The 23,639-nt window shown below is 45.9% G+C and overlaps 1 protein-coding gene across 4 annotated transcripts in view; it reads left to right on the plus strand.

The window, feature by feature from the left end:
* Nucleotides 1-23,639, plus strand: part of MAP2K4 (mitogen-activated protein kinase kinase 4) — a 1,243,547-nt gene that overhangs the window by 71,065 nt on the left and 1,148,843 nt on the right. The window lies entirely within an intron of this gene.

Genomic DNA, 23,639 nt, shown 5'->3' on the forward strand with positions numbered 1-23,639 from the left:
ATTGTTGGGATGGTGGGTTTGGGCACCCTATTAGATCCGTTGGCGCCTGTGCCGGGATCCAGGTCGGCGTAGGCGCAGGCTGAAGGATGCAGTGAGTTCGGGAGAGACAATGCTAGCGTGTTGGTCGGCTTTCCTTCCTCGTTGCATTGATCCCCTGGTAGTTGACCTTCTGAAACTTAATGAGCTGAGTATCGGATTGCTATGCAAAATCGTTTGTGGCTGCAGGGCCGGCGTATTCCAAAGGATATTGACGCAGTGGGTTGGCAAATGTCAGCGAGCCGTTTGGTTGAAGGTTTAATTTGTGTGCCATGTATTTGTTTCCAGGAAGGGACTGTGCCCTCTCACGTATTCACCTGTCCTTAGTTTACGTTTCCGCAGGTAAGAGCTATGTCCGCGTATGGGACTGCCATGGGGCTTATTGGTCTTGATCCAGGTGAATATTGGACCTGGTGTGTCTAGTTCGGGAACTGGCGCGGGTTGTGGGGCTGTTGCGGAGGGTAGGTTTAAAGCTGGTTAATGCTGCCCGCGGCTCGGGTCTGTATGGTGCCTGATGGTCTGTGTGGGGCCCGGGTCCAGGGGGCCTCCCCAGCCGCATGTATAACTGTCTCTGTGTGGCGCGAGCAGGCCCCCGGCGCGTTTCTGTGTTTGAATCTGGGTTCGGCGCTCGACTGCCGCTTATCGGGTGCTCCCCTGGGCGGCCTTGTTTGAGTTCAAGCGATCGGAGCATGGCAGTCTTGGCCCTCGGTTTGCGCAGGGGGCGCTTATGGTGTCGCCGGATGGAGGTGTGTGGGGGTCGTTCTCGAATGATTAATTTCCCTGCGGGGCTGCATCGTGTGTGCGGTATGGGTGTCAGCGCGTCTGGCCGGCGCTCTGTTTATGTCGCTGGTAGTGCGGCGGGGAAGCAGGAGAATGGCGGCGTCCTTACCGGAAGGCTCGGGTGCGTGGATCCTTCCTCAGGCAACCAGGATCGCCGCTCTCACCACCGCTGATGCCCGTAGTTGTCCTCGGGCGGTCTCAGCCCCGGGAGCCGACAAGGCGGCTTGGTGTCCTCGCTTCTGTTAGCCGCAGTCCGGACCGCGGGCCCCGTCTACCTCAAGGCCTGCGTGTGTCTTGGAGCAGCGGTCTCTGCGTTAGGATCCCTGGAACTGTGGGACGGTACGGAGCCTCTCGTCCGCGACCTCGGGTGGGATTTGGGTATTCCAGGTCCTATTTCTTATGTTATTTTTCTGAGGGTTTTCAGGAGGTTTTGCGACAGCAGCTCTGCTATCTTGGCAGTTCGGGGGGGGGGGGTCTTAGCAGCGGATATATTTTATAAAAGGATTACTGCCGGAGAGGGGCTCAGCTCTTAGGCGGCCATCTTCATTTCGCAACAGCGCCCCCTCCGAAATGGGGCCAATTCTGAGACATCTGAAAGACAAACGGATCAAATAAAAATGGACCTTTCACTTTGGGCTGCTGTTTCAATGGGAAAGCAGACAACATAGAATCACTACTGAACAGGAGGGACTACAGATTCTCCATCTTGAGGACGAGGAGGACACAATCGAGACTAGGAGATTGCCGCAACGCTCTCGATGCCCAAAGCCCTGGGAATGGTTGCAAGTAAACATAGGACATAAGCAACCCCCGCTGCCGGGCCCGCACCCTCCGACTCACCAGAAGAACCACCCGGGGACTAAGGAAAACTCATAACAAACAACGGGGCACAGCCTCAATATCCTAGACCGCCTTTTAGTTCATTAACAGTCTACTCCAGCACTTCAAGTGATGGAGAGTGTGAGGGACTGTACTCTTGGAATCTCAATGGGGGCTTTAGTACGCCCCACTTGTTTGCCTTGGTAAGTAAAGCGGGTCCATCCCCTGCACGTATGGTGCAGGAGACACTTTGGTAATGAGACCCACACCATGGCAAGGGGGAGGGAAAGAGACAGTTGGGGGAAGTTGGGGGTGGGAGTGGAGGGCTAGTGGGACGGGCTCATGTTGTGGAAGGGCCCTTAAATTAAACTGATCCAGGGGCAACGAACAACGCATAGACGGGCCAACCCTCACGTATGCTTAAGTTACTCACTCTGAACATATGGGCGCTGAATACCCTGTGAAGCGGAAAAAGTTGGAAAGGCTGTTAGCGCATCACACACCAGATATTAAAGCCCTGCAAGAAACCCACATAAATAAAACTGACGCCCACCACCTAAAATTGAGTTGATTTCTGCAGGTCTTGCAGGCTAATGCCAAAGACAAAGTGGGTGGGTACTGATCGCTGTTAAAGGGACAGCCGCCCAGATCTTGTCCACAAAAATAGATAAGGAGGGGAGATATGACAAGTATATCCTCACACTCGCCACGATCTATGCTCCCAACACAGGACAGGATGGATTCCTGAGGAGTGTACTCTCTGACCTAGAAAGGTTTGCCCAGGGGCAGATAATACTGATGGGGGATTTCAACCTAGCGTGGGACCCCAACATGGACAGAAGCTCCTGTTAAGGATTTCAATCAGGCGACGCACACTTTGGTCTCGGCTTAGTATGTAGAGCACAACTGAAATGCATTTTTCCTTATTTTATGCAGATTCAATTTGAGATGGTACACCACACGTATCACACCCCTGTAACGCTCACCTGGTATCCACGGGGACGTCACTCAGCCTGTTCTGACTTCTTACGACCTCGAACCCTTCCCTGGAGTCTACTCGACTGGAGACTAGGCCTGAAACACAGATTGCTAGAGTTTAACTCCCTATTGTCTCTGTGTGCTTGAACCCCTTCTTCCCCGGGGTCCAACCCTTCCCTTTGATCCACAGCTCACCTTGTTTTCTTGGAAAGTGTTCTCTCCGTCCTGCTTTCAGCGCAGGGGTACGTTGATTGATGCGGCCTCGTTGCTGCCTAGTTACTTCACTGGCAAGAGTCCGACAGGTAAGTATAATGAGTCTTTTGAACAGTTTTCTAACTTTGTTCCTTTCCTTCCTTAGATGATGGCCGGCGTCCGGGGATGGCGACGTGCTGCTGAGATGAGTAGCGCTGAAGGTGAGTGAGAGCGCGATGCACGATTTGAACCTTTCATATTTGTATTGAACTGAGTTCTTTTTCTGTGTCTTTTAGGTGCCGCAACGTTTTAAGCGTGGATGCCGGTTATGAAGAAGAAATGCGGTGAGTAAGCGCGGTATGCAGCGCTTCTAGATATTTCCACGCTAACCTGGAGTGTCTTTTCCCTCTTGCAGATGGATGAGAAGTTCCGGAGACAGAGTTCCCCCAGAGCGGCTGGGATTCAGGTACGCGTTTGAAGCTCTTACAGTCTTTAAAAATAAGCAAAGATTTTCTGAATGCTTACTAATGCCTTTTTTCTGTCCTTTTCCCTTTTCCTTAGGAAGCGGCGTGCCGGGATGGAATGATGCCACCGAAGATGCCCGCAGAACAAAAGAAGCGATGAATGATGGGCAGAAGAGCCGCAAGGTAAGGCTGTTCCTTATGGTGTTCTTGTTCTTGCAGGAGCTGAGCGCAGAAGAAAGATGCAGGCCTATGGAGACCGATCCGAACACGGTGAGTGTCACACTGCAGGTGCAGAAAACACAAAGCATGTTTCTCAGCCTGGGTGTGGCTTAAATAGTCTTTGGGTATCCCAGGTGTCTCTGGGCTGAACAACACCCAAAAGACTGCACATGCAGTTCTGGGGACCGAAAGATGTGGGGGCATCCATCTTGTCCCCATCAATGCACTACAAGTCCAATCCCCAATGTTATCCTATGGGAGTGAGTGAGTCTGGTGCCACAAGCACCAAGTCTGACTCCAAGTGGGTCTTTGGAGGGATGGAGAGGCCCTTGAGGGCCATGTAGGTGATCGTGGCCTGGCTCCAGCCTGACATCTTGGGGGGGCTGGGGACATGAGGTGCAGGAATCATGACAACCCCCTTTTCAAATACACCGGGTCACGATTGACAAAAGAAATCATACCATTTTTAATATGGGGCAGCAATCACCAATGGGGTGATAATTCCAATGAGGATGTTAGCAATACACTTGGTTTGAGCTTCTAGTGGAACATATACCGAACACCGGGGAATAGGAGCACTTTTTGATTTAGGAAAGATGGCACCCAAGTTAGGATTTTCCCCCTGCAATGTTCCCGCAACCTACAAATAATCAAATCTGGATAGAAAGACACAGCAGGTAATCGGGAATAAGAGGCAGAAAACGGAATAAAAATCCGACCTTCCCTCCCCAAATAGGAGTGGAAAATCGGATTTTAAACCCCTTGCAATGTTATGAAATGGTACTCGGAAATGGACAAATATATAATGAATGTGTGTTTAAAACTTTAAGGTAACTACAATTTCTCACTAAAGCAACAATGCATAGACACTAACAATCGTCAGGAATGGATTACCAAGAACATACAATGGAAAAGTGAGTGAAAAGTTTTTAAAACGGATTGCAGCAAAATGACGCGTGTAAAAGTTGCATTTGCTTTCTATTTCCGTGTAAATTTACTCAAACGGTTTCTTTAAAAAACGGGTGAAATATTGCAAATCGTAATGCAGTATTTGGTCTGGGGGATAGAGGTATATCTCAGGAATATTACAGAAGTAAAAGAATGGGATAGCTGGTGAATTGAGAGAGGTTTGGAAGGTAGAGTGAGGTTTGTTTTTAGGAAAATATAGCAGTGAAAAAGAGAATCGGTTTTAAAAGTGAAAGGCAAATTTTACTTAAACTAGATTTAGTAACTAAGAAAAGAGGAACGCCACCTGTGAATATAAAAGTTACGCTGCAGTTGTCCCTCCTTCACGCAGTGTACCCCCTTTCTTTAGGGAAAATTAATTTATTTAAACACAATATCGCTAATGACTTATGATCTATGCAAGACAGAAATGAAGAGAACAGGTGCGCTAACGCTTGGAGATAAAGGGCAAGAACACAGATAATTCTGACAGTTTTAACAACTTACCAGGATAAGGATAGGATGGCTTAGAGAGTGGGATAAGGACTAGATGGATAGTTTGGTATTTTGGACCGTCAATGGTTCTGGTCACTACACGGCAGCAGGCCTGGCAAAGGACAGCTGGGCAGAAGACAGCCGGGTAGGGTCGGGTCACCGGATTGTAATTCTGGTCACTGGATGGGACGGGTACCGCTGGACGCAGTTATTGGGTAAGCAGTTAGTGGGCAGCAAGCCAGGCTGGTTCAGGATGCTTCCCCCAAAAAAATACCACAGCTTTGCCCTGTGGTTATTTGGGATTTTAGTGGGATTTCAGAATTGAGGCCTTGCTGGGAATAGGATCAACAATGCTTGGGTTTTGCAGTGGGCCCTGGAGTAGGGTCAGCAATGCTTTGGCCTTGTAGTTGGAATCTGGACTCAGCAGGATGAATGGAACTGGAATATATATATATATATATATATATATATATATATATATATATATATATATATATATATATATATGTGTGTTTGTTTGTTTGTTTTTAGCTAAGCACACCTCTAACCCAAGGGATTGGTCAGGGGTGCTAGTCTCCCCCTCACTCTCAACTGGTTGGATTTCAAAAGCAGGAGGGCAGATTTATGATGGGAGTTTAAAATGTTCAAAAACCTCCCACAGTTGTTTTTGCTAAAATCCGAGTTTGCCACAAACAGTACATTTATACAGTTGAAATCTCTTAGCAAATTATATACACGGGTTACATATTTTATGCAGAGCATTCCACTCCAACTCTGAAATCTTTGAGACTTTTTTTGCCCTTCTAATGCTTTTGGGTAATAACTTTATACACAGGTGTGGATTATCATAAGGGATGTAAGTATAAACATTTGCCTTGGCATCATGGATACTTTCCTTGTAATCACTGGTTCTTTGCCATTTCTATTCCCAAAGGGTCAGTGAATTCTACCATGCCTTAAATGAAAGCCCATAAAATCACTTTTAAACTGCGAAATTTTTACATGTTTACAAAGTCTTGCGGCAGAGATACGTCTTTACATTTTTATTCATAAATAGTCTTTGGAAGCAAATGGCAATCCTCTGTCACTGGACCATTTTTTCTTTATTCAGCTGCGCTGCCACCAACTGTCATTTCAACCAGAGCAAGGTGGGGGGTTTTCCAGCCTGATTGAAGGTTTATTGCCCCTTCCCTACTTCGCACTTCCTTGTCCTGGAAATTCCATTGTCAGTGGGTTCAGCCTAGACTAGATTCTGTCCTACCTAATAATTATCACTGGGGTGTTAGTATCTGCTGATAGAGGCCCTCCTGTTGGTAGCATACCCCCAAGCAGAAACCTTTCTTTCTTTTGGAACTTGCAAAATCCAGCCAATATGGTTTAACAGTTTTACTTTCTTATATTTGGTCCTGAATTAAACAAGCCAGTTGAATAAAATAACCCATGTGTGTATTTTCCACTGCAACACACCCCTCCACATTGCTAGATAATGGCAGCCTTTCATTCAACAGTTTACTTTTAAAACGGGCCTTTCTCTCCTTCAGTTTGCAAAGCCCATTTTACATGTGTGGTGAAAAGCTGGCATATCTTTTTAAATTTGGTTTTGCATCTCCCTCCTGGATTCCCACTGTCTTGCAGCTATAGTTATTTCTTGTATGCAGGAGGTTGGTTTGAAGCACAGATGCCTTGAAATTGACATGGCTCAGATAGTTGGAGTTTCTTTTGAACTACTGAGCTTTGATACTTTGTGAAGAAAATGAACGTGTTTTCCAGGAGCGGGTAAAAATGGAGTTCCTTGTTGATTTTTCTCAGAGTTGGTTTGACAGGGCCTGTCATTCAGAAATCATGCCTGGTTTTGCTGAAGCACAATGAGATATACTGGGCATGGCAGGGCCTTATTAATCACAGTGGTTTAAGGAAGAACAGATGGAAATCACGTCAGAGCAGCATTTGTTAAAGGTGAAAAGGTTTCCTTTTTAATAGGGATTTTGGGCTTTGAGCAAAGCAGTGCTGCCTTTTCACTCTTATTTCTTTTGTACATTTAAGAACACACTGGCAAGCTCCCTCCGTGTGTCCCCTTGTTCCATCCTGCCCAATATGTGCTTGGCAAGATGGTGCAGCCTTCTTTTTGTTGCTGCACCATCTTGTGGTTTCTGCGCAAATACAGATTGGTTTTGGCGAAATTCTTTTCAGTGGGTCAATGTAGCCCACAGATTCCCCTGCCCCCCCCCCCGACTCTTCTGAGATCCTTGTCGAGGGAGAGTAGGGCAAGGTGGGCTTTATAAGTTAGGAGTCCTCCTTCCATCAGAGATCAGAACGCCCCGATCCTCTCGCTGTCTCTCGTTGGAGATTGGAACGACACCCCCAACTTTTTATTTGATTTCTCCATTCCAGGTCACCGGAGAGGTCGTCCTTGGTCTTTGAATAGGCGCAAACAGTACAAATCTATTAAATAGATCAGAACTGGTTACTTAATTTTCCTACTAAACTAACTGCCTTCAAATAGGGTTGACAGCAGTGGGACACGCGTGCATTCAATAATGAAAATACTCCATGTTACATCATTATACTTATAAATTCATCGTTCCCTTCTGATTCTTCTTTTTCTTAGTCTCATTCTTCAGATGTCTCCTCTATTTGATTCTCTCTTGGCTCCTCAATTTGCTGCAAAGTGTCCCTAGGGTGACAACTCTTTAGCTGATTAATATGGACCCATTTCTCTTCTGTCAGTTCGCCTTTGGGGATGCAGATTCTGTAGGCGTCAGGTGAAATTCTGTCTACAATTTCAAAAGGACTGCACCAACTGGGCAAACACTTGCGCTCTTTGGTCTGGTTCTGTTGGAAATTATACAAGTAGACCTGTCTCCTATTTGGTATTCTTTTTTGATTGCTTTTAAATCATATTGAGTCTTCATACCCTCTGCAGATCTTTCCAGATTCCGCTGAGCGTACGCAACAGCATGTTGAAGTTGTTTTCTTAGATTCTTAACATACTCATGAGTTGTGGAGGTGTTTATCAATGTCTGCTCCTGTGTTCTATAGAGCAAATGCTGAGAACACCATCCTTCGTCCAGTCATCAGAACAAATGGAGACATCTTGTTGAAGAAGAAGTGGTAGATTTGATGGCCATCAGGACAAGCGGTAATCGGATGCCCCAGCTTGTCCCAGAGTCTGCTTTTTAGAATGCTCACAATGGTTTTATTGTACCTCAACTCCACCACTAGAGGAGAGGCGGTATGCAATGTGAAGTTTCCTTTTTATCCCAAGTATCTCCCAGATCTTTGTCATCACTTCGCTGGCGAAGTGACTACCTCTGTCTGACTCAGTCTTTTGGGGTAGACCAAAACGCAAGAAGATGTGATGAAACATTAGGGCCGCTGCTGTTTCTGCCTTGCAATTTGGGGCCAGAAGACATTCCACCCATTTGGTAAACAAGCATGTTACGGTTAACATGTACTTGTTCCCCCTAGAGGAGCGAATCACGGACCCGATTAAATCTACTTGTAAATCTGACCAAGGCAATGTCCTCACCCTCTTCTGGAGGGGAGCTTGGTGTGGGTGATGTTAGCTGAAATTGTGCACACACAAGACAAGCCTTCAAGTATTGGTCAAGGTCCTGCTGCATGTGTGGCCAGTATGCAACATCTCGCAAGATTTCTAAAGTAGTGTGGCTGTGGCCGCATCATGGTTGTGAGTTAGCATCAGGCTCCGGAATGAGGTAGGGACCATCCACTGGTCACAGCCAGATCTGGATCTCCTTACCAACAAACCGTCTTGGATTTCAGAACATTTTTGGACATTTCAGGAAAACCCGGAGGTCCTCTTTCCCATTGTAATCGATATCCGTCGGGGGGGAAAGTTCTCAGGGTCCTCAATGTGTTTATAACATTTCCAATAATTGGATACCTTTTTTGTGCCGTAATTAAATCAGCATCTGGGGTCTCCTTACTCCACTGGGCAGTTGAGGGTTCATTGTGAGCAATTGTCTGGGACCTAGTGAAAGCAGTGACCTGGATTTCCCCCAACAGGGACTCTATCTCAAGGAGATCCCCCTGGATGGCTCTGGTTTTGGCCAGCCAGGTAGTTTCCAGTTTTGTCTGGTCCCTCTATTCTGGAATGACCCTTGATCTTTTTCCAGTAGATGGTCATCCCACTAGAGGTGACCAGATCATCAATATTTCGGATTAGCTTGCCATGTTTGAGAGGTTTTTTATTAGCAGATAGCATGCCTCTGGTTTTCCAATTAACCAGGTGCTCCACGAACCCGTTCCGGACATAATCTGAATCAGTGATTATGGCCAGTTCGTGGAGTTGGTGTTGGACGGCTGTGAGAATGTCCTGATGAACTGCCATCAACTCTGCCACCTGACTACTACGTGGACCGGTTTTGACCCAGCAGAGGGTTCTGGGGCATCATTCACCCAGGCATTCCCAATGCCAGCCACCATTTCCTTTTCCCCGTTCTTGTCAACATGGTAGGAGCACCTGTCCACATAAACCACATAAACTGTGGGCATTTCCTCACAATTGTCTTCCTCATAGACCTTGTATGGGGAATTCAGGTATGCCTCCATGTTGTCTTGGACTTTTGTTTTCTCTGGCACAATCATGCAAGTCAGCCAGACCTTGCGCGAGGGGACTCTTCTTGTTTTGGCCAGATCCGACTTCCACAGGAAAGCCTGGCATTGACAGAATCTAGGAAGTAATTCTGGAATTACTCACATTTCCGGCCCAGATTCTGTCACTTTGGAGGTATTGCAAAGGCTGGTGTGGTGTCTCCACTATGATGTGTTCCCCCTGGATGAACGGGCGGTAATTGTTCAATGCCCACACCATTGCCAGGAGTGCCTTCTCAAAATCGTTGAATTTTTCCTCCACAGAGGATAAAGTCTTGCTTGCATAGGAGATGACTTTATTAACCTTGTCATGCTTTTGATATAATACTGCTGTCAAGCATATATTCGAGAACCCTGTCTCCAACAAGAACTCCTTGTTTCTGACAGGGTAAGCTGGACAAGGCACATGTGAGAGGCTTCTTTTGAGTTGCATTACTGCCTCGGCCTGTTCTGGTCCCCACTCCCACTTGACTTCCCCTCCCTCCCCCTTCAACAGATGGATCAGCGGTCTTTTGATCTCTACGTAATCCTCAATGAACTTTCTCAACTCCCGCAGCAGAGTCATGGGGTCTTTAATTTTTGTCATGGTCATCGGGCCAAGGGCGCAGACCTTACAGGGTCACACGCACAGGGGGCCCGGATGGACACAGTCCTGGCGCCTTTGGTGCTAGGCTCATAAAGAGCAATAAACAAGACATTAATCTGAGTAAAGAAATGCTTTTATTATGGACCTGGCATTTTTATTTCGGGTGCATAGTGTATTTCACATGGAACTTTCATCTTTAAAGCAGCCCCACGTGTATTCTTGGGTGGGGCTACTGCTATTGGATATCCTGGCACGTGCTGACTCACTAGGAGTGGCAAGGTGTGGCAGGCAAGCCAAGCCTAGCGGGCAGTGGGCGTGCCCACGATCACAGCTATAAAAGCTGCTCCGATCCCTGAGGCAGACGCTTTGCGTTATTCTGCACTTCCATGCAGCGTAACGCTCACCGCCGCCTGGGATTCAACTTACCTTTGGAAACCTTGTCTCCTGCCTCCATACTTACCAACTGGGGGATGCTGCTCTCACCTGTGCGCGTCTTCATCTTGGCACTGCAGCTCACCTCCAAATCTTCTGGCGTGCAGACATCTTCATCTGGGTACCTCAGCTCACTTCCACATCATCCGGGACACTGAAATCTTCATCTGGACACCGCAGCATGGCGCTTCACCTGCAACCACAGCACCTGCAAATAAAAACGAAAGGCAAGGTTAGACACTACTTTTTAGGTCGTGCTACCACCGAACCTGGCGCTTTCCCTTCAACCATCACTCAACTGTTGTCTGACATTGCGGTTTCAGTAATATTTCTCCTGGCCTCGTTCCGCGCCTCCACAGTTGCTTTATGCTGCATTTCCAGCTATTGGCAAGAAAATAGAAGAGAAAACATTATTCAGGAAACAACAACATTCGAGAGCAATAATATCAAGACAGAAAAACAGAAAGGGGAAAAGGCAAGAGACATTAAGAGACACTTACCACCAATCAGAAGAGCATAGTCGCAGCTGGACTGGACTATTACTTACAAGGGATCAGTGAAGGAACCAGATCCCACCAACAAGCGCCGCCTGCCAGAAGAAGCAGGACGGAGAGCTCATCATCCATACTTACCAGATGAGCCTTATGGGCCGGTATGTGCCCACTGAATTTGAACCTTGGGTAGAAGGTTTGGAGAGGTACAATAGTCACCAATCAGCGCACTCATATCCACGCAGGAGCAGTGCCACCAATTGTCACCACCCACAGCTTATCTGCAGGGGGAGATCTAATTCCTGGGAGGGCTGCAACTGTGCCCCAACGCCACTGCGGAGACCAGGTTAGCGTAACCATTTTAGGAGTGCTTCCACATTCTTCTCCTGGGGACAGAGACCCTCTGCAGTGATTTAATGTCCCAAGAAGTTGCACGGATTCTGCACCAAAGCGCCTTTTGGAAGGATAGTTTTGCTCCAGCAACCCTCAACTGTGTCAGAACATAACAGATTTCCGCTATGTGTTCCTCCACAGTTGAGCTTTTTATCAGGATATCATCCACATAGGCCAGGTTACCCCTTTCACCCAAGTCGGGCATGGCCTTTGTAGGAAGATGTTGAATTTGTTGCCAGAGTTGACGTATCCAAAGGGAGTCCGGGTCCACGTGTACTGCTGCCCCCTGAAGGTAAAAGCCAGCTTGTATTGGTCCTCCCTACTGACAGGCACGGTCCAGTACCCATTGGTCAGGTCAGTGGCAGTGTATACATTTGACCCCTGGATCTGGGCCAGCCCCTGGTCAATGTAGGCGAGAGGCCATTGGGACATGTGGACCCGTTTATTTAGCTCCCTCAGGTCAGCACAGAGTCTCCACTGGCCGTTGAGTTTTAAAATCCCCAGCACCTGATTATTAAAGGTGCTGTGAACTGGACAAATTATCCCACGGGACTCAAGGTTTTTGACTATTTCCGTCAGGGACTCCATGGATGCGAGAGGAAAGCGGTATTGCTTCACTGGAGTCATTCCAGGGTCTCTGGGAATTGTTGTGTGGATTTCGGTGCAGCCACAGTCATACGAGTCCACCGCAAATAGATCTTGAAAATCTAAGAACACCGGTTTCAACTTTTGCTTTTGCTCTGGAGTCTCACAGGCATCAGCTGTGTTGACCCGCTCTTCAACCATTTGCCTGAAGCCTGGAAAGACTTCCAGTTTTGCTGTCTCAGCGGCCTCTTGCAGCAGGGTGGAGTGGTCCCTGGTTAGAGTATGGACCTGGACAGAGGGTTACAGGTAGGAGAGGCAGTCATTGTGGACCTGAAAAATCACCTCATCCTGCCTTATGTCACAGGTCACCTCTTCCTCACTGTAAGGGCAGGAAGAGTACACCAGGAAATTCCCCCCCTTGCCGGGTGAAGATCCTGTCTGCTGGTATGTCATTGTCCCTATTACTGTCACAACAGTAATTGGGGATTGGTCCTATCAGTTCATTACCTAGATCGATGGAAAAATGTCGGTCATCAACCACCATTCCAATAATGGTGCCTGCGCCCAGAGTGATACACCTAGGGTTGCTGTTATCCATCACTATTTGATTGGTGTTGTGTTCTACATTGACTAATGATGACCCCTGGGAGATGGGCGTTGAGGTGTACATATGCGTCAGGATTTTGCAGTTTCTGTCCACTTTTAATTTTTAATTCAAGTGGGAATAGTCGGGTCTGTCCTAGGATGGTGACCTCTTCTCCATTCGAACTTCAACTGCATACGGCAGCAATTGAGCTGACCGAAATGCTTTTTCTTTTTTTTTTTTTTGTCAAAATCTTTTTATTGAAACATTGATAAACATTGAATTCATTCAAAGGAAGACAAATTAATAGCGATGTGCAATATCCCTTAGTCCCAGAAACATCATCTTCTAAAGTTCGAGAGTTAAAAAACTGCTATAATTCCATCTGGGATCTTTATCTTTTCCCAGAAGGTCCATAGCCCTCGCAACTCTCGGGGATCTAAGAATAGATAATTATGTTCTAAGATTTTCTTATTATACAACAAATATTTACTTAATCAACTTCAACAATTCATAAGTTCAACATTTGTCATTAATCCTGCAGCACTGATCACTTTATAAGCAATGCATCAACAATTCATTTTAACGGTTTAGTAGTTTCTCTTGTGAATCCGTTTTGTAGCCACCCTCGAGGGTGTAGAATTGCTTTGTTTCGTAGCGTTCCTGACAAAGAAAATTATAAGAAGGGGGGAGAAAGCAAGAAGAGAAGAAAAAAAAAGAATTCTTATCACCACAATTATCTTTAGTTCAGAGCTTTGCCCTCCGTGACGCTGCCATTCCTCCCGATTTTAGATTTATGTGGGCGGATGTTTCCCTGTTTCAAAGTCTTATCAGGGTTGGAGCAAATATTTGACCAGTCTAGTCTGCTACATAGTCCAGAAAAGGGCCCCAAATGTTTTGGAATTTAGCTGACCGGTTTTCTATAGCAGCGTCAACTTCTCTACTCCGAGAAGTTCCCATACCTTGACCCACCAGTACACGATCTGAGGACCCTATCGCTCTTTCCAGAATCGAGCTCGCGTGATTCGAGCTGCCATCAGTAGTTGTGTAATTGGGCTCGCTCTGGGACCAGATTGAGGATAGGTCCCGTCATCAGGGGTGTCTCCTAATAGCAGCACTAGTGGGTCCATCGGGAGGAGGGTTCCACAAATGTCTTTAATCTTGGACCTGACCTCCAGCCAAAAGGATTGGATGGCCGGGCAATGCCACCATAGGTGCCCCAAGTCTCCCTTCACTCCGCACCCATGCCAGCACTCCTCCGGATATTCTACATTCATTGCATGCAATCGCTGTGGCAAAAAGTACCATCAATAACATATCTTATGAGCGCATTCCCTGACCGTAGTGCATCTAGATGCCTTATGTGCCCTGTCCCAGATTCTCTGCCAAGACTAGGAGGTGATCTCTGTCCCTAGTTCTCTTTCCCATGCTATCATGTAAGGGAGTTTCTCTCCCTCTGGTACATTTTCCAGAAGGCGATAGGTTGTCCTTCTGATGCCGTTAGTTCTAAGCCTGTGGGGGTCCTAATGGCAGCCTTCGTTACAACCGGATTAGAGGCACAGTGTCTGAGTTGGAAGTATTTGAACCTCTCTGTCTCTGCAAGATCAAATTTTTCCTTACATTGAATGAAAGTCAAGGGGCTATTATCGGCGTAGAGCTCTTGCAATCTCAAGGTTTCAGTTTTGGACCAATTGCAGTATGATTTAGGTTGGAGACCCGGAGTGAAGGCTGGGTTCTGGGTGATTGGGGTCAGAGGACCTAAGCCTGGGGTGATCCCTCTTAACTTGTAATGTCTGAGTGTGGCCATTGTAGTTGGGAGAAGAGGTCTTCGGGATGTCCGAACTTCACACGGTATAAAAGGAAGATGGGAAAGGGGAGCATCTGCAAGCAGTTGTTCAATCCCCTGCCATTTGGGGGGGGTCAGATTGATTAGCCCAACCCAGGATGGGGGCAATTTGGGATGCTCTCGAAATGCTTTTTCTGAATCATCAAAGTCCATGGGATTACCCCCTAGTCGGGACCAGGCTTTTTAAATTATCAAGTCCAAGTTAATGGCAAAACGATTGAGAATGTCACCGCCTAAATAGAATGCAGCAGGGACATCTCACACAACCGAACAATTATGTACTATGCTTTTGTTGCCTATAGAAATTTTGCCATACAACTGCTAGATAGGAGATGTTTGGAATTGGAAGTTTCCAGGCCCATTTCCCACTTATCGATCAATTTAAATGTGGGAATGGCTGGATCTTTTGGGAGCTTTCACAGCATGGCTTCGCTGATGAAGCTCTTACCATTGTCCACGCACACTCGGGCGAGAACAGATTCCTTCCCCTCATTTAACTGAATAGGGATGAATAACTGTTCTCTAACTTTCTGAATATCAGCTAAACTTTCAGTTGGTGTCTCATCACTTTTGGCTATAGAATTGGAATTTTCAGATTGTGAATTGGTATACAATTTCAAAGTATTTCCTTCCAGTGTGGAATGTCGCTTGAACCTGGAAGGAAGGTTGATTTTCAGCAATGGAGAGGAGTTCCCATCACCCGTTTTGTTGATCTACAGCAATTACTGTCACTTCTGGTATTTCATTGTTCTGGAAATTAAACTCAATATGATCAGGTTTTTGTTCAACCATGTGGCATGTGCCATTTAAACTAACATGGTTGAAACTCTGTTTCAATTTTATTGGCCTGTTAGTCTGAGCCCAGAGGATCTTGTTCACACAGTCTATTAGGGGGGACAACCTATGCAGGATGTCATTCCCTAGTAGACCCGGTGTGCCCTCTCGAGTCAGGACTATGACCGGGTGTTTCACTTTGTGTTGCCCAATTATTATTTCCAAATCCACAGTCCCATCTACTGGAATTTCATTCCCATCGACGTTCTGGAGTTGTCTAGGAACACGGGTGAGGGGGATCTGGTATTTCTCCCCCCTTTCCTGAATTTACTTGCTCAAAGGCCATTTTTTGACAGAAGAGTGGCTTGGGATCCAGTGTCCACCAGCTCTGAAAATGTACATTACCTTTGCCCTTGCACTTGGACCGGAGCATAAAATCTACCTTCTTTCTTCTCCAATGGGAAAAGATAATGTGCATTTTGGGCAGTCTGGGTGGTCAATATCCTTATTTTTTAGTCCAACCCAGGGGTAGTTTGGTCATAATTCTGTGTTGGAGTTTGTGGATCTGAAAGATTTTTTTTTTTACATTCTGATATTTGGGGAGGTTGGGCTCCTCTTTTTCTGATTCTTGGCTGCCCCCTCTCCCCCCCCTTTTTGGAGGCAGTCATCCGAATTGGTTTGTGAGGTTTGGGATCCCTCTGTTACTATTGGGTTTCCTGGATGCTCATTCTGGGGTTCAAGGATGGGCGATTCTGACTCAGTCCCCACACCCACCCAGTCTTCATTTGGATTTCTTGGGACTCATTTTTCTTTGGGAGGAGACCCCCATACCTGGAGAAGATATTTTTCCCAGAATCCTCCAAGGATTCTTCCCCTTCATATTGGAGGACACTAACTTCCTCCACAAACTGGGCCTTTTTGAGTTATTTATTTCTCCTACCCACCCTCTGTTCCTTGAGTTGGTGATGTTCGGGGGAAGGAGATTTTTGTTCTGGTTCCTGGGTGTCCAGGGGCTTTTCACGAGTAAGGAAGGAAGCTTCCTCCAGGGCCTTACACCCCCCCCCCCCTCCATGCTGCCTCCTCTGGAACCGGGGCGTTGTCATGGTTCTCGTCCCGTCATTGTTCTGGGGGTACCAGACCCTTGGTTTCTGGGGTTCTGAGCCGCCATGTTCATCTGAGGGTTCTGGACCTCGCGCTCGTTCCAGGTGGTGCGAGGGTCTTTGTTCAAATCTAGGTGGATCACGGGAAGGGTAACTCTCCCTTCTCCCATAGAACCCTCGATAATGTGAATTTTTTTAATCCTCCACCCTTTGCCTCTCCTCTCCCGGATTGGGTTGTCTGGGATTCCTGAAATCGGGGAATCAACAGAGGGTTGTCCTGGAGGTTGGGGTTTTGTGAGTATCGGGGGAAGAAACTTAACCCAGCATTTGGGGAATTACTGCCAGCCTGGGGCAAGTTAGGAAGGAAGTTTCCTGGTGGAGTACTTACCTGATTAGATCCCTCCTTGGACTGGGGGAGTCCATACGTACCCCAAGATTGGTTGGTTTCCCTTGTATCGGGGACTGATATAATCAGGGGACTGATTAGTGGGATTACCTCCCTGACTGCCACCTGTTTGTGATTGGCCTGAGGGCCCTCTGGGTCTCTGATTTTGTGCAGGTGCATTTTTAGGCCCCCCCCATCTCTAGGTCTAAAATGGGGGCAACCTTCACCTCCGCTACCTTAGCAGCAACAGGGGTGTTGGCTTGTTTGGGGTTCTTGGCCAGATTTTTATTTTCTGCAGGTTTTTGGACCTCATAAATGCGGGTCGCCTGCTCTATGTCCCAGTGCAGAGATCTTTGGTCATGGAAATCCCTCACCAGCTGAAAGAAGGTGGTTACAACTCCGTTATCCGTGCGCACCCTCCTAGTGGTTTGTGCAAAGGCGCGTTTGGGCTCCTCCACAAATTTTCATGGGACCTGATCTTCCCCGCACTGCAGATTGTAGGGCTCTTTGCGAGTCTCTTGGGGGTTTCTGTGGGCGGAAAAGGGTTTCAAGATGGCTGCCTTGTAGGTGGACCATCTTGAATGGTTCTGGTCCTCCAGTCCAGCAAAGAAGCTGGAGTACTCTGGGGAGAAGGTCCATTTTACATCCAGTTCTTGTGGTCTTTTAGATGAAGTGTCCATCATCTGCTCATAGAGTTCCAAGTGTTCCCAAACAAAAAATTGTGTGTTTTTTATGTTATGGGTTTATGACGCTCCTAATGGCCTTAATCTACCTAATGGGGTCTTTTGTCATAACTCCCTTGAGTTTATTTGCCTTCTTTGGCTTAGTCACCCGAGTCCACTCGACCTCAGACTCAGAGGTGCTACTACTTAGGTCTCCTCATGGTCATCTAGGCACTGCCTGATTCTGCGAGCTTGAGAGGGGCTTGCAGAATGGTGGGGCCTAGTTTCTCCACTCCAGTGATGCTCAGGAGAGTAGTCATTTGACTCTTTCCTGCTCCCAGGGTTGGCAGAGTATCCCCCCCCACTGCCCTAATTTGGTAGAGGTCTTCAGGATGCTCTTTTTGGGCCTCATTTCATTCGGTTTTTCATCAAATTGAACCAACTGGTCCCTTGAAAGGTAGTATTTCTGTGGATCTTATTCCCCGACTCTCCCCTCGTAGGAGACTTCCTTGTCAGAGACATCAGCCTTAATGTTTCAGTATCTATACAGGGACACCCGTCCGTCAATTTCTGGGGGGCGCTGACCTGTCAGTGTTATCATGCTTGCCCTATTAAATTCTGATGGCCTCATGGTTTCCGACTCATGTGAACCGGCAGCCATGAAGTCAGCAGTGCACAAAGTGTTAAAGGGGTTTGCGTCCCTTAGTACAGAAGCCATCATACTATGATCAGGTGTTACCCTGTCCCCCTCTACCTGTTCAGGGTCCCTCCAGTTAGGATTAAATCTACCACTCTCTTTCTCCAACCTTGCTTGTTTCTCCTTCTCAGCCCTTACTTCTTGATAATAAGCAAAGATCTTAGCCCTTTTCTCAGCTATCAAGGCTTTACTGGCCTCTATGACCTGCTCTTGAGCTACCACCTGCTGGGAGAGCCCATCATTCTTTTCACAGAAGGCCTCATTGTCTCTCTGCGCTTCCTGTATGGTTTGGGAATAATGAGACACTTTCTGTTGCAGGAGTCTCACTTCCTGAGTTTGTGCATCTTTGATTTGGGTGTTCTCTTCCAGAGCACCTTCTACCCGTCTGGCGTGCTCCAGTAGATTCCCATACTCTGTTTTGTGTTCATTTAGTTTCTGGAGGGCTAACTCGCTTCCCTGTAACTCTGTTTTTAACTTGCTTATTTCCTGGCATAGGGCGTCTTTCTCCTGACCTAGGCTGCCCCTCTGTTCAGCCAGGTCATCCCTTTGTTTCTTGATGGTATTGAATTTCTGGCGCTCTTGGTCAAATTCTGCTTGAGAGTGGAGGTCTCTCATTAATTTATGATTGTCCTATTTCAATTTCTCTCTCTGATCTTGTAGGGTAACTATCTGCTCTGCGCAGGCTCTATTAAAATGTATTTGTTGACTTAAACTTCTGTTGACTCTCTTGAAGAGCGTCAACCTTTTCCTTACACTCCTCTTTCAATGCCTATAATTGGGTCTGTTGATCTGCATTATTTCGCTGTTGGAGAGCCAAATCTTCTTTTAATTTTATGACATAATTTCCAGATTCTACCTCCAACTCTTGGCTCTTCTGTCATTTTTGTTCTGTTAAATTTAGATCAGTCTGGATTTTATTTAATAGCTCAACTTGATTCTGCGCAAGAGTTGTGTTTTCCCAATGCCTTTCCCGCATCACTCCCATGTGGAGATACATGTAGGCCGTGATTCTGGCAATTTTGATTTGCTCCGTTTTAATTTTTGGGGTCCTATATAATTCACTCAAAGCTTGGTGTAATAGTCCACCGTCCTGCCACGTATCCAGGTTCATGACAGTGACCTATTGTGTTGATTCTTGTAGCCAGACCTTTTCATCCTGTTTTGGCCACTCACCTCTGACAAATAGCTTGTGCAGAAGGTGCTCCCTAGCCATATGGTTTTCTACTAGTCATTTTGGACATTTTCTTTCTTTATTCATTTATTTATGTAAGGGTAACCTGTATTATATTGTTTTTCTGTCTATTTTGGTGTTGATTATAGTTTTACTTTTAGACACAGGCCTGGTACAGTATTTATTTTTGGGAGGTGCTTTTACAGTGTAACACAGTATTCGAACCACACAAAGTATTACTGCCCTGCAGGTTAGTCTGCTGTGCTAGACTGCACAGGTAGTAACCAAACTCAATCCCGGACTCGAGCCCCGAAATTTGTTAAGGATTTCAATCAGATGCCACACACTTTGGTCTCGGCCTAGTATGTAGCGCACAAATGAGATGCTTTTCTCCTTATTCTATGCAGGTTCAAATTGAGATGGTACGCAACTCGTATCGCACCCCCTTTTCAAATACCCCAGGTCACAATGGACCATGAACCAGGCTGGTTGGTTCTACTGGATCCAAGTTAATGGGGGGGAGGGTTCGTTCTTTTCTGGGAGGGCGGGGGAGGGGCCCTTTTTCTTTTCTCTTATTTTGGGGGCTGATGACACGTTTATTTTATGGTAAAGCTTCCAGCCTGTTTGTTATATTATGAAAATGTTAATAAAATAAAGTTTAAAAAAAAAAAAATTAAAAAGAAATTATACCATTTTTAATATGGGGCAACAATCACTAATGGGGTGATAATTACAGGATGTAAGCAATACACTTGGTTTGACCTTCTAGTGCAACATATACCAAACAGCAGGGAATAGGAGCACTTTTTGATTTAGGAAAGGTAGCATCCAAGTTACGATTTCCCCCTGCAATGTTCCATCAACCCAAAAATAATCCATTCTGAATGGATAGAAAGACACAGCAGGTAATCGGGAATAAGAGGCAGAAAACTGAATCAAAACCCAACCTTCCCTCACCAAATAAGAGTGGAAAACGACAATCGAAAACTGAGTGGAAAGTTTAAAATGGATTGCAGTAAAATGACACGTGTAAAAGTGGCATTTCCTTTCTATTTCTGTGTAAATTTACTCAAATGGTTTCTTTAAAAAGAAATATTGCAAATTGTGATGCGGTTTTTGGTCTGGGGGATAGAGGTATATCTCAGGAATATTGCAGAAGTGAAAGAATGGGGGTTAGCTGGTGAATTGACAGATTTAGAAAGTAGAGTGAGGTTTGTTTTTCAGAAAATATAGCAGTGAAAAAGAGAAAATCGGTTTTAAATGTGAAAGGCACATTTTACTTAAACTAGATTTAATAGCTAAGAAAAGAGGAATGGCACCCTTGAATATAAAAGTTACGCTGCAGTTGTAACCCTTCACGCAGTGTACCCTTTTTCTTTAGGGAAAATGTATTTATTTAAACACAATATCGCTAATGATTTATGATCTATGCAAGACACAAATGAAGAGAACAGTGGCGCTAACGCTTGGAGATCAAGGACAAGAACACGGATAATTCTGACAGTTTTAACAAGTTACCAGGATAAGGATAGAATGGCTAAGAGAGTGGGATAAGGACAAATGCAATACAAGATAGACTATGGATTTCTATGGGGTTAGGGATTATACTTAGTCTACTTTAAGTTTGGGATTTTGGCCCGTCAATGGTTCTGGTCACTACACGACAGCACACCTGGCAAAGGACATCTGGGCAGAAGACAGAAGACAGCTGGGCAGGGTCGGTTCACCGGATGGTAATTCTGGTCACCTTTGGATGCAGTTAGTGGGCAAGTAGTTAGTGGGTAGCAAGCCAGGCTGGTTCAGGATGCTTCCCAAAAAAAACCCACAGCTTTCCCCTTTGGTTATTTGGGATTTTAGTGGGATTTCAGAATTGAGGCCTTGCTGGGAATAGGATCAACAATGCTTGGGTTTTGCATTGGGCTCTGGAGTAGGGTCAGTAATGCTTTGGCCTTGTAAGTGGAAACTAGACTCAGCAGGATGAATGGAAATGGAATGGCGGCGCAGTAAAATCAGGAAGAGTGTGTAGGGGACTTTTTATAATGCATAGTGACCTCATCAAAGTATATGGCTGGGCAGGCTTAGCTAGGCACACCTCTAACCCACAGGATTGGTCAGGGGTGCTATTCTCTGCCTCGCTCTCAACTGGTTGGATTTCAAAGCATGAGGGCAGATTTATGATGTGAATTTACAATGTTCAAAAACCTCCCACAGTTGTTTTTGCTAAAAAAAAAGGTTTTGCCACAAAAGGTACATTTATACAGTTGAAATCTCTTAGCAAATTATATACACAGGTTACATATTGTATGCAGAACATTCCACTCCAACTCTGAAATCTGTGAGACATTGTTTCGCCCTTCTAATACTTTTTGGTAATTTCGGCCTGAAATTCCATAACTTTATACACAGGTGTGGATTATCATAAGGGATGTAAGTATACAAATGTGCCTTGGCATCATGGATACGTTCCTTGTAATACCTGATTATTTGCCATTTCCGTTCCCAAAGGGTCAGTGAAGTTTACCATGTCTTAAATGAAAGACCATAAAATCACTTTTAAACTGCAAAATGTTTACATTTTTACAAAGTCTTGCGGCAGAGATAAAAGTCTTTACGTTTTAATTCATAAATAGTCTTTGGAAGCAAATGGCAGTCCTTTGCCTGTCACTGGACCATTTTTTTTCTTTCTTCAGCTGCCACCAACTGTCAGGTGGGGGTTTTCCAGCCTGATTGAAGGTTTATTGCCCCTTCCCCACTTCGCACTTCCTTGTCCTGGAAATTCCATTGTCAGTGGGTTCAGCCTAGACTAGATTCTGTCCAACCTAATAATTATCACTGGGGTGTTAGTATCTGCTGAGAGAGGCCCTCCTGTTGGTAGTATTTCCCCCCCCCCAAGCAGAAACCTATTTTTCTTTTGGAACTTGCAAAATCCAGCCAATATGGTTTAACAGTTATACTTTCTTATATTTGGTCCTGAATTAAACACGCCAGTTGAATATATTGTATTTTCCCCAGCACAAACCCCTTCACATTGCTAGATAATAGCATGCTTTCATTCAACAGTTTACTTTTAAAAAGGGCCTTTCTCTCCTTTCGTTTGCAAACCCATTTTAGATGTGTGGTGAAAAGCTGGCATTTCTTTTTAAATTCGGTTTTGCATCTCCCTCTGCATTCCCACACTGTCTTGCAGCTATAGTTATTTCTTGTATGCAGGAGTTTTGTTTGAAGCACAGATGTCTTGAAATGGACATGGCTCAGATAGCTGGAGTTTCTTTTGAACTACTGAGCTTTGGTACTTTGTGAAGAATTTGAACGCGTTTTCCGGTGCGGGTCAAAAAAGAGTTCCTTTTTGATTTTTCTCAGAGTTGGTTTGACAGGGCCTGTCATTCAGAAATCATGGCTGGTTTTGCTGAAGCACAATGAGATATACTGGGCATGGCAGGGCCTTATTAATCACAGTGGTTTAAGGAAGAACAGATGGAACGGAAGTCAGAGCAGCAGTTTTTCCTTTTTAATGGGGATTTTGGGCTTTCAGCAAAGCAGTGCTGCCTTTTCACTCTATTTCTTTTGTACATGTATGAACACACTTGCAAGCTCCCTCAGTGTGTCCCCTTGTTCCATCCTGCCCAATATGTGCTTGGCAAGATGGTGCAGCCTTCTTTTTGTTGCTGCAAAATGCAGTTTTGAGGCCATGGTGCTCACAGGAGCCAGCACAACCATTTTGCTGTTTCTGCGCAAATGCAGCTTGGTTTTGGCGAAATTCTGTTCAGTGGGTCAATGTAGCCCACACTCCAATGCAAAACGCCCACAAGTCCCCCGCCTCCCTTCTGCACCCCTGCAATGGACGATGGAACATCTGGTGTTGCACGATGTGTGGGTCACAATAAAGGGAACAGATCCGGGGTACACCTTTTACTCCTACATACATCACACATTCTCCCGCATCGACTACATCTGGGCCTCACCTACGCTGTTGGGGAGAATGCAACACATAGACTCTTCCGATAACCCTCTCCGACCACGCCCCAATAGCATTGACACTTAACCAACACAGACATCAGAAGGGTCTGTGGAGCTGGCCCTGCCCTAAAGAAGCACTAACTGATACCACTCTGTGATTCTGTCAAATGGCCATGGATACTTGCGGTACTAGAAGGATATGGGATTGGGCCCACATATCTGAAATGGGTGCGGTTGTTGTACAGTGAGCCGATAGCGAGGGTCAAGACGGGTTCCACTATATCTGAACAATGGCAGCTGAAGAAAGGCACCAGACAAGGATGCCTGTAGTATCCGATGCCCTTTATTTTAGCGTTAGAACCCTTAGCTGTGTACTTAAGGGAGATATATGGGGAAGTAAGAATCAGTACAAAGGGATGACAACATCTGATCTCA

This window comes from Ambystoma mexicanum, chromosome 3q (assembly GCF_040938575.1).
Source record: "Ambystoma mexicanum isolate Mex_15411 chromosome 3q, UKY_AmexF1_1, whole genome shotgun sequence".
Lineage (NCBI taxonomy): Eukaryota > Metazoa > Chordata > Amphibia > Caudata > Ambystomatidae > Ambystoma > Ambystoma mexicanum.